Source organism: Gavialis gangeticus, unplaced genomic scaffold, assembly GCF_001723915.1.
Source record: "Gavialis gangeticus isolate Ggan-Ray unplaced genomic scaffold, GavGan_comp1, whole genome shotgun sequence".
NCBI lineage: Eukaryota > Metazoa > Chordata > Crocodylia > Gavialidae > Gavialis > Gavialis gangeticus.
In genome coordinates this window covers 264,745,814-264,759,574 of record NW_017729032.1, presented here as the reverse complement: position 1 = coordinate 264,759,574, position 13,761 = coordinate 264,745,814, and the positions used below count along the sequence as shown (strand labels likewise).

General features: G+C 44.8%; 1 protein-coding gene across 1 annotated transcript in view; it reads left to right on the top strand.

Moving 5' to 3' along the window:
- FILIP1L (filamin A interacting protein 1 like) overlaps window positions 1–13,761 on the top strand; it is a 236,719-nt gene that overhangs the window by 41,614 nt on the left and 181,344 nt on the right. The gene's annotated exons all lie outside the window — the stretch shown is intronic.

Sequence of the window (13,761 nt, the reverse complement as noted above, 5' to 3'; positions counted from 1 at the left end):
TTCGGTGTAGTAATTGTGGGGGTGGCAGAGATGTGTTCGCAGGTTTTGCATTTCTTGTCAGGGCAAGGTCTGGATCCATTTGGTGTGTTCTGGGTCTGAGGATGTTTTCTTCTGGTGATGGGGTTGGCGAGGTTCAGTGCTTGTTTGATAGCTAGAATGGGTGGCTCTGGGAAGATCTCTTTAAGAATAGGGTCTCTTTCTAGTATGGGTTGCAATTGTTTGAGGACTTTCTGTACGGGTTCAAGGGAGGGGTGATATGTCATAACCAGCGGTGTGCGATTTGTGGGAGTTTCTTCTGTACTGCAGCAGTTCTTCACGTGGTATCTGGGTGGCTCTTTCAAACGTGCAATCTATCTCTCTGGAGGAGTGTCCTTGCTGGGTAAAACCCTTTTTATGATTGGTGAGGTGGCAATCCCCAGGTGTTCTCTTCGGTGCAAGTTCAGTGGTATCTGAGGGCTTGGCTGCATATCACAGCTTTTTTGGCATGTTTAAGGTGATTCCTGGTTCTGTGCAGATATGTATGTTGGTCCGTGGGTTTCCTGTATAACATGGTCTGTATTTTATCATTCTGGATACTGATCATCGCGTCTAAAAAAGAGATATTGGTGCTGGAGTATTCTAGAGAAAGTCGGATAGAGGGATGGCGATTGTTGAATTTCTGATGGAACTCAAATCAGAGATTACAGGTTTTCAGTCCAAATGATGAAGATGTCATCGATATATCTTAACTATAGCAAGGGTTTGATGGTGCAGTTCTTGAGGAAGTCTTCTTCCAGGTGGCTCATAAGAAGGTTGGCGTACTGTGGGGCCATTTTGGTGCCCGTAGCTGTTCCCATCATCTGGAGGAAGTGTTGGTTATTAAAAGTGAAATTGTTGTGTGTAAGGATGAAGCGTATAAGGTCAGTAATATCTTTGGGTCTGTATTCTAAGTTTTAATCTTGTTCCTGTAGCTATGTAAGGCAGGTTTGGATGCCATCCTGGTGTGGGATTTTGATATATAGGCTGGTAACATCCATGGTGGCTAGGAGGATGTTGCTGGGAAGGTGGTCTATGTTTTTTAGTTTCCATAGAAAGTCTGTAGTGTCTTGGAGAAAACTTGTTCTGCGGGTGACTAGCGGTTTTCGGATTGAACCCAACAAAACCTGATATTTCTTCAGTTAGGGTCCTTTGGTTGGACATGATAGGTCTGCCAGGGTTCCCTTGTTTGTGGATTTTGGGGAGCATGTAACAAGTCCCTGGGTTAGGTAGTGGGGGGGGGGGGGGGATCAAGGTCTGTAGTTTTTCTTGTAGTCCTGTTGGAAATGATTTGGTGGTATTGTTGAGTTTCTTGGTGAAAAGGGGAGTATGATCTTCTTGTAGTTCTTTGTAGTAGGTGGTGTCAGAGAGTTCTCTGTTGGCTTCCTTTATGTAGTCTTCACGGTTTAGGATGACTTTATCTGCTGGTTTATCCTTTATCTTCTGGTTTTATTACAATTAGGTGGTGATATTGTGCGAAAGCTTGCTTAATAAGTGTTTTCCAACTGTTTAGTTGGAATAAAAGATATCAGATTCACCCAAAGAACCTTGTCTGCCAAAGGTTAGACTAGTTATTTCTTCCTATTTTGCCTGGATCCATAAAAGTCAATGGTATAAGGCTAGGAACAGTTGCTGCATTTACCCTTGAATAAGTTTATCCCAGAACAAAAATATCCCAGGATTGGCATGTACACAGATAGCTCTTCTAATTAGGGGTTAATGAACCCCAATGCACTGCTGCTCTTCTGCCGATGATGCAATCCCAGGATAACTGTACTGACATGCTATGCAATATCCCAGGATTAAATGTTACCATCAGAAAGCTTTTTTTAGGGTTTATCTTGGAACAATGGACATAGACATCTGTAAGACTGCACACTGTCCCAGGATAAAATGGTTTATCCCAGGATAATGTGACGTCTGTTTGCAGCCCAAGAGCAATTGTTTCTTGAATTAGAATGTCTTGGGAAAGACCAGATTAGAGAGAAGTTTACAGAAGATTTTATAGCAAGTTACTGGCACACTCCAGGACACATCACTGCCTTGATACAGCAATTCTGTCTGCCAACAGAAATCATACTGCAAGCAGCATTCTAGCAGCTAAAAGTGGGAAATAGATGTATTACAGAAGTTGGAAATGGAAGAGTCACAGAAGATCCTATCACCTCATGTTATCAATTACTCCAAAGAACTGCTGTCTCTACTGTATTTGGGTGGTTTTTCTACTATTGCTTTGATCAGATGTTATTCTACTAAAGCAGCAGTGCAAGCTAATATAGCATAGAGTGTTTTTTAAATAATTATAACGTAGCACCAGGGTTTGGGGGGCAAGGGGGATTCCAATAATTTCAGTACTAATACATCCATGCAAAACTGATCCACGTACCTGTGACTTGCACATTAACTGTCACGTTCAGGCATGACCTGCTTTAGGCATCAAAATAGCTGGCAGTTATTTAAATGGCCAGAAAAAGCCAGTAAGTAAGGAGTAAGCTGAGCAGTAAGTAGAGAGCAGTGGCTTTGGGATAAGCAGCTCAGATGTGGGGCTTCATTGAAGAGGCTTTTTTCTGTGCTAGTGATCTGGGGTGGCTGACTGGTGGCACACAGGAACATAGTGTGGCACCTACCTGGCCCAACCCGACTGCACATTGAGGACTCAGGGCAGGAGAAAGGGTGCAGAGAGAAGGGTGCATGAAGAAGGGGGCCAGAAGCCATGAGTTATCCAGGCCTGGCTGGGCCAGTGCCACACTGTGTTTGCCTCTTCCCCCTGCACAGCTCTGACTCTGCAGTCATTTGCAGACCAGACAGCTTGGCCCTGGCAAGTCGAAGCTCAGGTACGGTTCTCCCTGCTGGTGGGGGTGGGGGGTGCAGGGAGAAGAGGGCCAGAAGCTGCAGGTTATCTGGGCTCTGCTGGGCTGCAACGTGGTAGGGGCACAGATGCTTCAAACACGGTGGTGTGATGTATTCCCACATGTCACTTCTGGCTGCACCATGTGGGTGCAGCTGGAGAGGCTGGCACAGTTTTTGCCCGACCCAAATCCCCAGCACACAGCCTGGTCAGGCAGAAGCTACTCCAGCTGTGCCCATGTGGACTGAAGCAACACATGAGAACACAGTGCAGCACTGGCCTAGCCGCATCTGGGGACTCAGGTAGCTGGGCCGTTAGTCCTTCTTTATACCGGACCATCCTGTTTTTAAACCCTTTGTCCCGTGTCCATCTCTAAATGAGGAACAGACTGCAAAAAGTCCTGTTTTTCAGTTTGTTGGTCGAAATCCATGTCAACCATTTGTTCTTATGATTCTACTACTGGGGCAGGCAAAATACGGCCCATGGGCTGCATGTGGCCCACCAGGCCATTCTATACGGCCTGTAGGGCCCTTAAAAAATTTAGAAACTTAATATTTATCTGCTCCTGGCTGCCTGTCAAAGATGACAGGAGCAGGGGCAGGAGGACCCAGGGGGAGCCAGTGGCAAAACTAACCAGCCATAGCAGCAAGTCCAGCCTGGCTTGGGCCCCCCAAAACCACCCCACCCCATAACCCAGCCAGAAGTCTCTGCATAGCAGGAGCTTCTAGTGGCTTCTGGCCTGGGACTGCTCCTGCCTCCATGTTCTGAGGGAAAATACAGGTTGGGGGGGGGCAGGGGGGAAGACAGGGGAGGACTGTGGGTGATCACCCCAGTCCTCAGAGCTGACTGGGCTGACTCTTGCAGTCCCAGCACTGCAGCTGGGAACCACATGAAGTGCAGAGGCCAGGCGTGCAGCAGCACTGGCAGGGGCTCTGCCTGCCGCTGAGGGTGGAGGGGGTGGCAGGCTGTGGGCAAACCCTCCACCTCCAAGCGAGTCACAACCCTCCCCAGCCACCTTCCCCTTACAAACTCACAGTCCCCCACAAACCCATACCTACCCACACCCCACACACCTATCCACCTGCCCACAAATCCCACACACACCTATACCCACCCTCGCACCTACATCCTCCCACAATATACAAGAGCAAACCTTCATTTTAAGCTGTTATACTCTCACCTCTATGTACACTGTACAAACATGCAAATCAGGAAAAAATATTTTTTGAAATGAAATTAATGAATGCTATAGTACATGTCTGATTTTTAGAATATAATTTGGTATTTTTCTGGTTCAGAGATGGCAAAACCCCTTTCTGAAAGGATTCATTCTGGGGGGCAAGGGAAGGGACTTCTGGTGGCAAAGGTCAGGGGTTAGGGGTGGGACTTCCAATCCCAAGATTTCAACCAGGGGTGAGGCAACCTATGTGGCCCTTGATGGCTTGCCAAGCAGCCCTCCACCCAAAATAATTGCCCACCTCTGTTCCACTGGCTGTGGCTAGAGGCTGGGTTGTGCACAGCCAGAAGGAGCAGGGTTCCCACCCAAGGCAGGAGAGAGGGAGATGGCCTTTTTGTGGTGGCCCCACTCTTGCTTCTGATTGGTGAAGTGTCCTGGTGGTCCCACACCTCACTGCTGACTGGCCAAGGAGGCAGCAGCCCCACCCCTCACTGCTGACTGGCTCAGGGAGCCCACCCCTCAGAAAGGGGATGTCTTCTATTCTGGGGATGCATCAGTAGCCACCCTAGGCTCTGCTGGCTGGGGTTCTGCAGTCTAGGGTAAATGCGAACATATTGAAGGATATGAGTGCAATTCAGAAGAATCTCAACAAATTGGGAAGTGGTAGACCTAACAGGATGAAGTTCAATGCAGACAGATGCAATGTGCTACACCTTGGGAAGATTAATCAGAAAAACAAATACAAAATGAGTGACACCTGGCTCAGTGGCAGCACTATGGAAAAGGACTTGGGAGTCTTGGTAGGTCACAGACTCAAGACAAGTTTGCAGCGTGATGCAGCCACACAAAAGGTGAATGTGGTTTTGGGATGCAACAATAGAAGTATTAGGCGCAAGACACAGATGATAGTGCCTCTTTACTTGGCACTGGTTAGGCTTCATCTGGGTTATCTGCAGTTCTGGGCTCCACATTTTACAAAGGATGTGGAGAAGTTAAAGGGGGTCTAGAGCCAGGCAACAAAGATAATAAAGGGCTTAGAAATCAAGTCTTATGGGGAGATGCTGAAAGAGCTAGGCATGTGCAGCTTGCGGAAAAGGTGCTTAAGAGACGACATGATAGCAGCCTTCAAGTACCTGAAGGGCTGTCATAAAAAAGAGGGAAAGCATCTTTTCTCTCTTCTTGTAGAGAGAAGGATGTGGACCAGTGTCTTGAAGTTACAGCAAAGTAAGTTTAGATTGGACATCCAGAAAAAATTCTTCACTGGTAGAATACTGAGACAGCAGCATAGACACCAGGACCCTCCATCACTGAAGGTGTTCAAGCAAAAGTTGGACAGCCACTGGTCAGGGATGATCTAGGTGTAACTATGCCTATGTTCTACTACGGGTATTTCCTATACTTTTAGGCTTTGCTGGCTGCCCCTGCCTCCCTCCCTCCCCCACCCACTTATCCGCTACATTTTTCAGAAGTGTTTTTAAACTTTCCTCAGAAGCATTGGGTGTTGGCTACAGCCAAGGCTGTGGACTTTGACTGAGGTGTCCTAATGCTCCTGCTGGGAACAAAGCCAAAGTTTCCTGGCTAGAAAGTCTTATTTCTCTACTCAGCAATGGACTGTAGAGGTTTTTTTATAGAAGGATATTGGTGACCATGGTGTCATGGTGCAGGATCCCCAGAGATGGTCGTGATGCCCCTAAGACTCTGTGACCATGCCAATCTTGCCCAATGGGCACCCTTTTCCTCATCTGCCACACCTTGCTGGCAATTATAATAAAATAGGGAGGCTGCCCTTGAGTTTACATTTGGACCTGGTCCCGAGGGACACCACTGAATCCTGTGGGTTCTTGGACTCTTTTTGGGTCCCACTCAAAATAGATGCCTCACGGGACACCCTCAGCCTTATGGGCTAGATGCGTGGCTCCAAAACTGCCACTTTACCACAACCAAAGCCTTGCAGATGGCATTCAAATATTGTCCCTCTGAGGCCTTAGTGTAGCTCGGCCACCTGTCACTGCCAGGCACTCTGCAGCCCTGTCATTACTGCACCCTCTGGCGCTGGGATCTGCTCACCCCCTTTGTCACTGCACCCCATGGTGTTGGGGCCGCCACATTGTAGTAGGCCCCAATGAGGCCGCCTCCTCCCCCAAAAAGCTCTGCCCGGTCCACTGGTTTATAAACAACAACCAAAATATGAGCCCTTGGGCTATAACATAATGCAACAGAGTGCACTGTCCCTTTAAAAGAGTCAACCTTCCACCCAAGCCTTAAGTGCCTTGTAGCCCAGGGTACCTGGTAAGCTCCTGAAGCCCCATTAGGCATATAGGCAGCATATCAGGCAGCCACCAGTGTCTCTGGGCAATTCTTCCCAAGAGGCTCCTTCCCCTGGCTGGTGCCAGAGAACTAACCCCTGCTGGCCGCAGACCTGTGGTTTATATGTGCCCAGGGCCCTGCCTTCTTCCAGTCAACTAACAGGGTGCAGGTGCAGGCTAATTCCCTTGTTATCCCGCTGCCATAGTAACCTACACCCAAGAGGTTTCTGCCTGGCTCCTAGGCCCCTCTCCCCAGGCAATTTCTGCTCTTAAAGAAGCAGGCACTTTAGTGCCCTGTGACACATGGTTCCCCTGCTTTATCTGTGGTGGAGTAGGGTATTGGAGCTATGTTGGGTTAGGGTTGATAGCAGTCTTCCAGAGTTTAGCTCATGGTTGTATGGGATGGTTTGGACAGGGATGATCCTGCCTCAGGCAGGGGACTGAACTAGATGACCTCTGGAGGTCTCTTCCAGCCCTACTGTGACTGCTTGTACTCTGACATATGAACAATCTCAGTAGGGGAGGGTGCATAATAGTGTGGGTACATTCTACCCTGAAGAGGTATATAAAGCTTACATTCATACTGCCAAAGGTAAAGAGTGCTTCCAAAGCAGTTGAGACAACAGGACAGGAGCAGTTCTGTAGTCTCCTACTTGCCATTTAACATTCATCTGTAGATAACTGTCAGAATTTAACCAGATGTGGTATTGGTCTAGTGACAATACTGAAACATACTTTAGTTTTGTATTTATTTACTTTCCCCAGAGTAAGAATTCAGTCTTTCTGTGTACTGCATACCATGCCTAGAACAAGGGAACACAGATTTGAACCAGAACCTCAACATGTTAACATAACATAGGCCAATAAATAATATGGTTGTCATAATAAGGCTACAGTAAGATTGGAAGACATTGATCTTAGGTTTGTCCTTTGGCATTCAAAACAGCTAGCCTTGTGATAGGAGTCCTGGAGCTGCCATGACAGATGAGTATTCTGCCAATGACAGCAGTCAGTAATAGATGCTGGAAAACAATACAACAAACCTAGTAATGTTCAACAATGGAATGATCCGCTCACAAGGACAGATCCTACCTAACCTAATAATTAACAGTTTGGCTTATGCCCTGAATCCAAGTTCCAAAAGCACTCCCATTTCTTAAAGTTTATTCCTGGAAAGCTTCATCATGAACGTACATGGTTCTCCCTTCTCGAATCTTGGTGTGCCCCATTGTTTCAGTGACATCTTCACCGATTGCTTCCTCACCACATGAAATATTATGTTTCCTGTGGAAAAACTATGTTCATACAAAAATAGGGAAGGAGATGAACAGCCAGGAGTAATAGCAGAGCAGGCTAGGGATTACTTAGAAAAGCTAAATGCTTTAAATCAGCAGGGCCAGATGGGATGCAACCTAAGGTACAGAAGAAGTTGGTTAAGGTAATTTTAGAGCCACTGGCTATCCTCTTCAAAAACTTATGGAGATCAGGTAAGGTTCCAGATGATTGGAAAAGGAAAAATATAGTGGCCATCTTTAAGAAAAGGAAGAAGGAGGATTTGGGGAACTACAGTCCAGTTAGCCTGACCTCAATACCTGGAAAGATTGTAGAGCAGATCCTCAAGGAATCTATTGAGAGATACTTAGAGGAGAACAATGTGATCAGGAACAGCCAGACTGGATCCACCAAGAGCAAGTTATGCCTGACCAACCTGATTTCTATGATACAGCAACAGGCTCTAGATGAGAGAGCAGTGGATGTGATATACCTTGGCTTTAGCAAGACTTTTGAAACTGTCTCTCACAACATTGTCATTAACAAGCTAAGGAAATACAGATTAGATGAAAGTACTGTAACATGGGTATATTTGGATCATCATGATCAACAAATAGTCATCAATAGCTCAACATATAGTTGAGAGGAGCTATCAGGTGGAGTTCCACAGGGGTCTGTCCTGGGTCTGTTATTTAATATCTTCAGCAATTATTTGGGTGATGAGATTGAGTGCATGCTTAGCAACTTTTTTGACAACACAAAGTTGGGTAGGAGTTGGCAAGGTAAGGCTAAGATGCAGAATGAGTTGGATAGGCTGGAGAAATGGTCTGCAATCAATCAGATGAGATTCAGCAAGCACAAGTGCAAAGTCGTACATTTGAGACAGAAATGTATGGACAAATACAAACTGAGGAATGACTAGCAAGGCTGCAGTACTACAATTACTGATCATAGGATCATGGGAAAGTAGAAAGACAGATCTGGGGAAAGTAGACAACTTACGGTATACAGATTCAGTAGACCATAAGCTGAATATGAGCTGTCAATATGCTTTTTTTTTTTTTGGCAACAAAAAAGACAACAGCATTCCAAGTTGTATTCACAGGAGCGTCACTTGGAAATCAAGTAATTCTTCTACTGTGTCTAATGCTGGTGAGGCCTCACCTGGAATACAGTGCTCAGTTCTGGGCTCCACACTTCAAGAAAGATGTGAAAAGTTTGGGTAGAGTTCACCATAGAGCAATAAAAATTATTAGGGGCCTAGGAGACAGGACTTCCAAGGAAAGGCTGAAAGTACTAGGGTTATTTAGTTTGGAGAAGAGAAGACTAAGGGGAACTCTCATAACAGTCTTCAAATACCTGAAGGGCAATTGCAAGAGAGGATGGAAATGGGCTTTTCTCAGTGGACATAGGAGACAGACCTAGAAGCAATGGCCTCAAGCTGCAGCAGGGAAAATTTAGGTTGGAGACTAGGGAAAACATTATGACTATGAGAGTGGTCAGGTATTGGAGCAGGTTACATAGAGAAGTTGTGGAATCTCCATCCTTGGAAACTTTCAAAAGCAGGTTAGACAGACACTGGCCTGAGATGGTTTAGTCAGGAGTGATCCTGCCTCGAACAGGGGGCTGAAGTATATCAGCGTTTCCCAACCAGTGTGCCGCGGAATCTGAGGGGGGCGTGGCTACAGGCAGTGATGCTACCACCACCCTGCACCGTCACTGCGCCCCAGATGGCCCTGTGCCGATACCCCCCTCCTCTCGCTTGGTGTCTGGCCGCTCACCACCACCCCTTCCCCCGCTTGGCATTCAGAGTTTGCCACCCTCCTCCCTCCCGCTCCGTGTTTGACCAGTGTGCTGTGGGGTGGAAAAGGCTGGGAAACGCTGAACTAGATGCCCTTCTAATGTCCCTTCCAACACTACTTTCCTATGATCAGTTCTGAATTTGCAATCTGTCAGATTTGCTGGGGGCACAGGCAGAAAAACAAATTAAACCAAGTTAAAAGGCAGGGAGATTTACTGCATGGCCGTCACTTTGCAGCAAATGGTTTGCGTGGCACTGTTCTGCAGTGAAAGCCAAACCAGAGCAAATTACGCTTGAATGAAACAGTTAATTTACTCCACTTCAACTTCCCCCTACCACAGGATGGACGCAGTTACTACACAGCACTGCAAGCCCCTTCCCTCCTGTCCCCCAGGCTCCAACCAACACTAACTGGACATGTTGTTCTGAATGCCCTCTTCACCTCATTGTTTCCATTCTAGCTTCTCTGTAACCTCTGTTAATTTTAAATATAGGTCATATTTATCTTCAAGTATACTAGAAATATAAGAGTTGAATCTTCTTGCTACATAACTGTCTACAGTCCAGTTAATTTCAGGGTATAAAAAAAGGCTGCATTTAGATATGTAATTACTTAGGTAGGAATATTTTCTTTTCATGTAGCACTATTTTCAGCTTTTGCTTTGGACATTGCTGTAATTATAGAGTAATTCTATTCTTAAAGCTGAATTACAGCAGCTAAATAATAAATATTAGGCAACCAGCAACATCTTAAAATAATGATAACTGAATCTTACGCTAATAAAAAGGGAGAAAATTCTACGGTTCTATTAAAGTAACATTGCAGAATACCTGAAATAAGAGCAGCTGCATTATTTCAATGTGCTTTACCACAGATACCACATATCCACAGGCTAGGATCACATCTGTGTTCAAAGGGGAATAGAGAATAAAGTACCCATAGTTCCAAAAGTTTAGAAGATTGCTTTCTAACAGTTTTCTCTAACACGTTAAAAACATTTCTCCTCATAGAAGAACAAGTTCCATGCTGAGTTCAAAATATCAGAAAGAACCCATATAAAGTATTTAAATTTAAACTAAGCATGTGAATAATAATACTCTTTTTACACTATGATACCTCGAGAGCAACTGAATTGAATCAAACAACCTCCCTTCAACTAGCCTATAGGAGTACAACATAGATTAATGTTCCTTCTCCCCAAATCTACAAGTTCCTGAGAAACAGAATCTGTCTGGCATAGCCATCTCTGCTACAGCCAAACAATAATGCACATTTAGTTTCAGAACCACTATAACTCCAAGCCATGCTCCCTCTGAAGTCAACAGCAAAATCCCAAGTGAGCCAAATACACAGATAAATCTAGATAAAGGTCTACTCCCTTCCAGCCTCCTATGTCCAACTTTGTGTGAAGCATGCATATGTGTGTCTTCACATGCATACACACACGTATCACATATACACACACACACACACTGCAAATACTTCATACTGCCTAAGTGTGACCTACTTAATACCTACAGGAATTTCAGCTAGTACAACACGCTGAGGAACAGGAAAGCCGGTGGGTTTAGAAAGAAGAGCAATCAACAGAAAGGCACAAGATAAAGTCTCTATGTATAGGAGAAGGTCTGCATAAGCAGAGGCCAGAAGTAAGTGTACATTACAGCATTTCAGATTAATCTGAATTTGAACACTGACTTCAAGAAGAAATGGAGATTAGGCTTTGTAAGGGTGTTGTCAATTGGGAAAAGGTTTACAATTCTGCCAGTTAACTTTGATCTAATAACAATGTACAGAAGGGCTGGTAGTGTTTGACTGGAAGTGCACCTCTTTCAACACACTATACATCAATTAAAAATGAGTGCTTAAAGTTTACATGTTAAAACACATTTTGGGTATGTGAAGTGTGCACTCAGAGTGCTGGTGCTGTGGACAGCAGTTCTCAAGTTACCACAGTATCAACATGAGATCATTCTTATATCGGTGATTCTTGAACAACGGCGAATCACCCAATACCGCTGCTGGCAGTAGGAGGGCTGTCTAGACACATGCCACTGGCTCTCTCCCTTTCCAGATGCTACATTGCATTTGGAAACTAAAAATGTTACAATTACAGTCCCCACCATGGAAAATGCCCAGGGCTAATGCAGCCAGCCATGCATATTAGAAGTGTTAACCATGTGCTATCCCTGTAAATCTCAGTGATAAAAATAATTATTTATGTCATGTTAAATGTGCTGGCTATTTTGTGCTGTCTAGTATTTGCATAGTTTTTGACGCTAATGCCAGTGATATCATCCACATCCTATAGCCATTAGCCCAATGAACAGTTAGAAGTGGTAGGACTGTGTATCTTACTATTACCATGTAATGATAGCTGCTACAGCAGTAGTTCTGTACCTTTTTATTGCTGAGTCATCCCAAGATAAACGCAAGGCACTCCTCAGAAAATGCCACCTCTTAGTTTTCACTCTTTTTTTGACTATAGAAAAATAATAGAGTGGTGTTTCTGTTGCAAAAAAACTCTGGATTTTTGTTTGAAATCTCTGGGTTTATCCTGTGAATCCTACTTGCAAACCTAACAGTGCTAACACTGTGGCACCTCACAGCTCCTGTGAAAGGATCTTGTGATGCCCTGGTTGAGAATTACCATGCAACAGGAATATAATAATGGCTGCTTGTAGACATTAAAAAAAAGCCCAAAAAAACAGTGCTTTACTTTAAACTCTGTGCCAAGCCCTGCACATGCCCCGCAGAGGCACTGTGTTAGTTTAGGCCTGGCTCACCCAACATCTGCATAGATTGGGTGCTTTAGGTAGGGCTTTTTTGGCACTTTTATTTAATAGCTTGAATCAATAGATTGAATCAGCTGTTAGATAAAAGTGACAAAAAGTCCCACTGAAGTGCCTGATAGGTAAAGACGCTGTGGAGCCATGTTAAAGTAACATGCTGCTTCTTCCAGTAAAGCACTTTTGGGGGGGAGGGGGTGTTTAACATCTGCAAGCGGCTTTTATGCCCTTGTGAACAAAAAGAGCTTGTCCACGTACTCATGAATGAGAAAGGAAGTGATCCATGTAAGGGAAAAGGAGACTGTTGGGACCACTGCTAGAGATGATGGCATTCTCAAACTGTTTTGCCTATTAAGATGAAAAATTTGGAGACTCCTGATTTGTACGCTAAAGGCTCCAGTTCAGTAAATATGTAGTTACTGCATGTGTACAGTATGTGCAATATTCTATTTGTTCTTTTAAAGGCAGCTCTCTTGAACTGTGAACTGTTGGTAAGACCTGGAGATGCAGGATTTTGGAAGAGATACTAAGATTAAGTACCAGTTCACACAAGTACTAGCCGTCACACAACTAGATTAGCAAGAAAAACCTCAAGCTGTTTGCTTACTCTCTCTCCCTTTGAATTGATTCCCTGGTATCTGCATGCATCATGCCAAGAGGCTCAATTGTAGGGAGCAAGCTGAAAAGCTCCCCTGCACCTCATTCTCTTGGATAATTAATTCCCTACCTTGCAGATTCTGCACAGGAATGGAAACACTTGCCAAATCCGTGACAGCCCCCATGTGTTGCCTGTTTCAAGAAAAAAAAGCTTGCTTGTTCCCTCTCTTTCCATTTATTCCTAGGCCTATACCCCAAAACAGTCCATAAAACCAGTGTGATGACGGCCCTGATGAGATAATCTTTTAAGGTAAAACCAAAACATCCTTCTGGAGACAGGCCATGGCAATGTTGTCATGCAGGTTCTCTGGACAGTAGCCAATCCAAAGAGAAAATGCTTCTTTGTAGAAGTGGTGCTGATCTACCAGAAAGCACAATCTTCAGGCAGGAAAGGAGAAAAGTCATTAAGCATAGAAATATATCAAGCCAGAAAGCTTTGATGCCAGGAAAATCCTCAGGGGGCATTACTGAGACTGTCAAATGTAGCAGTTCTCACTAATAAGAAACTCTTACCATCTCTTAAGACAATTCTAGCTGGTGCTTTCCTCTTTCATAAGGGCTTCCTGATAGTTGCCTCATGCCAAAGGTCAGACTCTGGTCATTCAGGCTCTCAGAGTATTAGCATGGAGAGAAAGCCTTGGCCCAGTGCTGCAGCTCTTTAAACAAGCAGGTTTGCTCAGGGGGAAAGAAAGGGATAGGAGGGGCCGGGGGGGAGGGGGAGGCTTGCCTTTCAGTTGAAGTAATTTGACTATATCCCTTTAAGAGAAATTTAAAAAAAACCCCACATAATTCCTTTTTTAGTCACAGGCTCCTGGAAAGAATGACAAGCTCTCAATAATCCAGGATCCTTACCATGGGAATAATGGAAGATTTGCTCCTGTGAGAGAATTTGTTA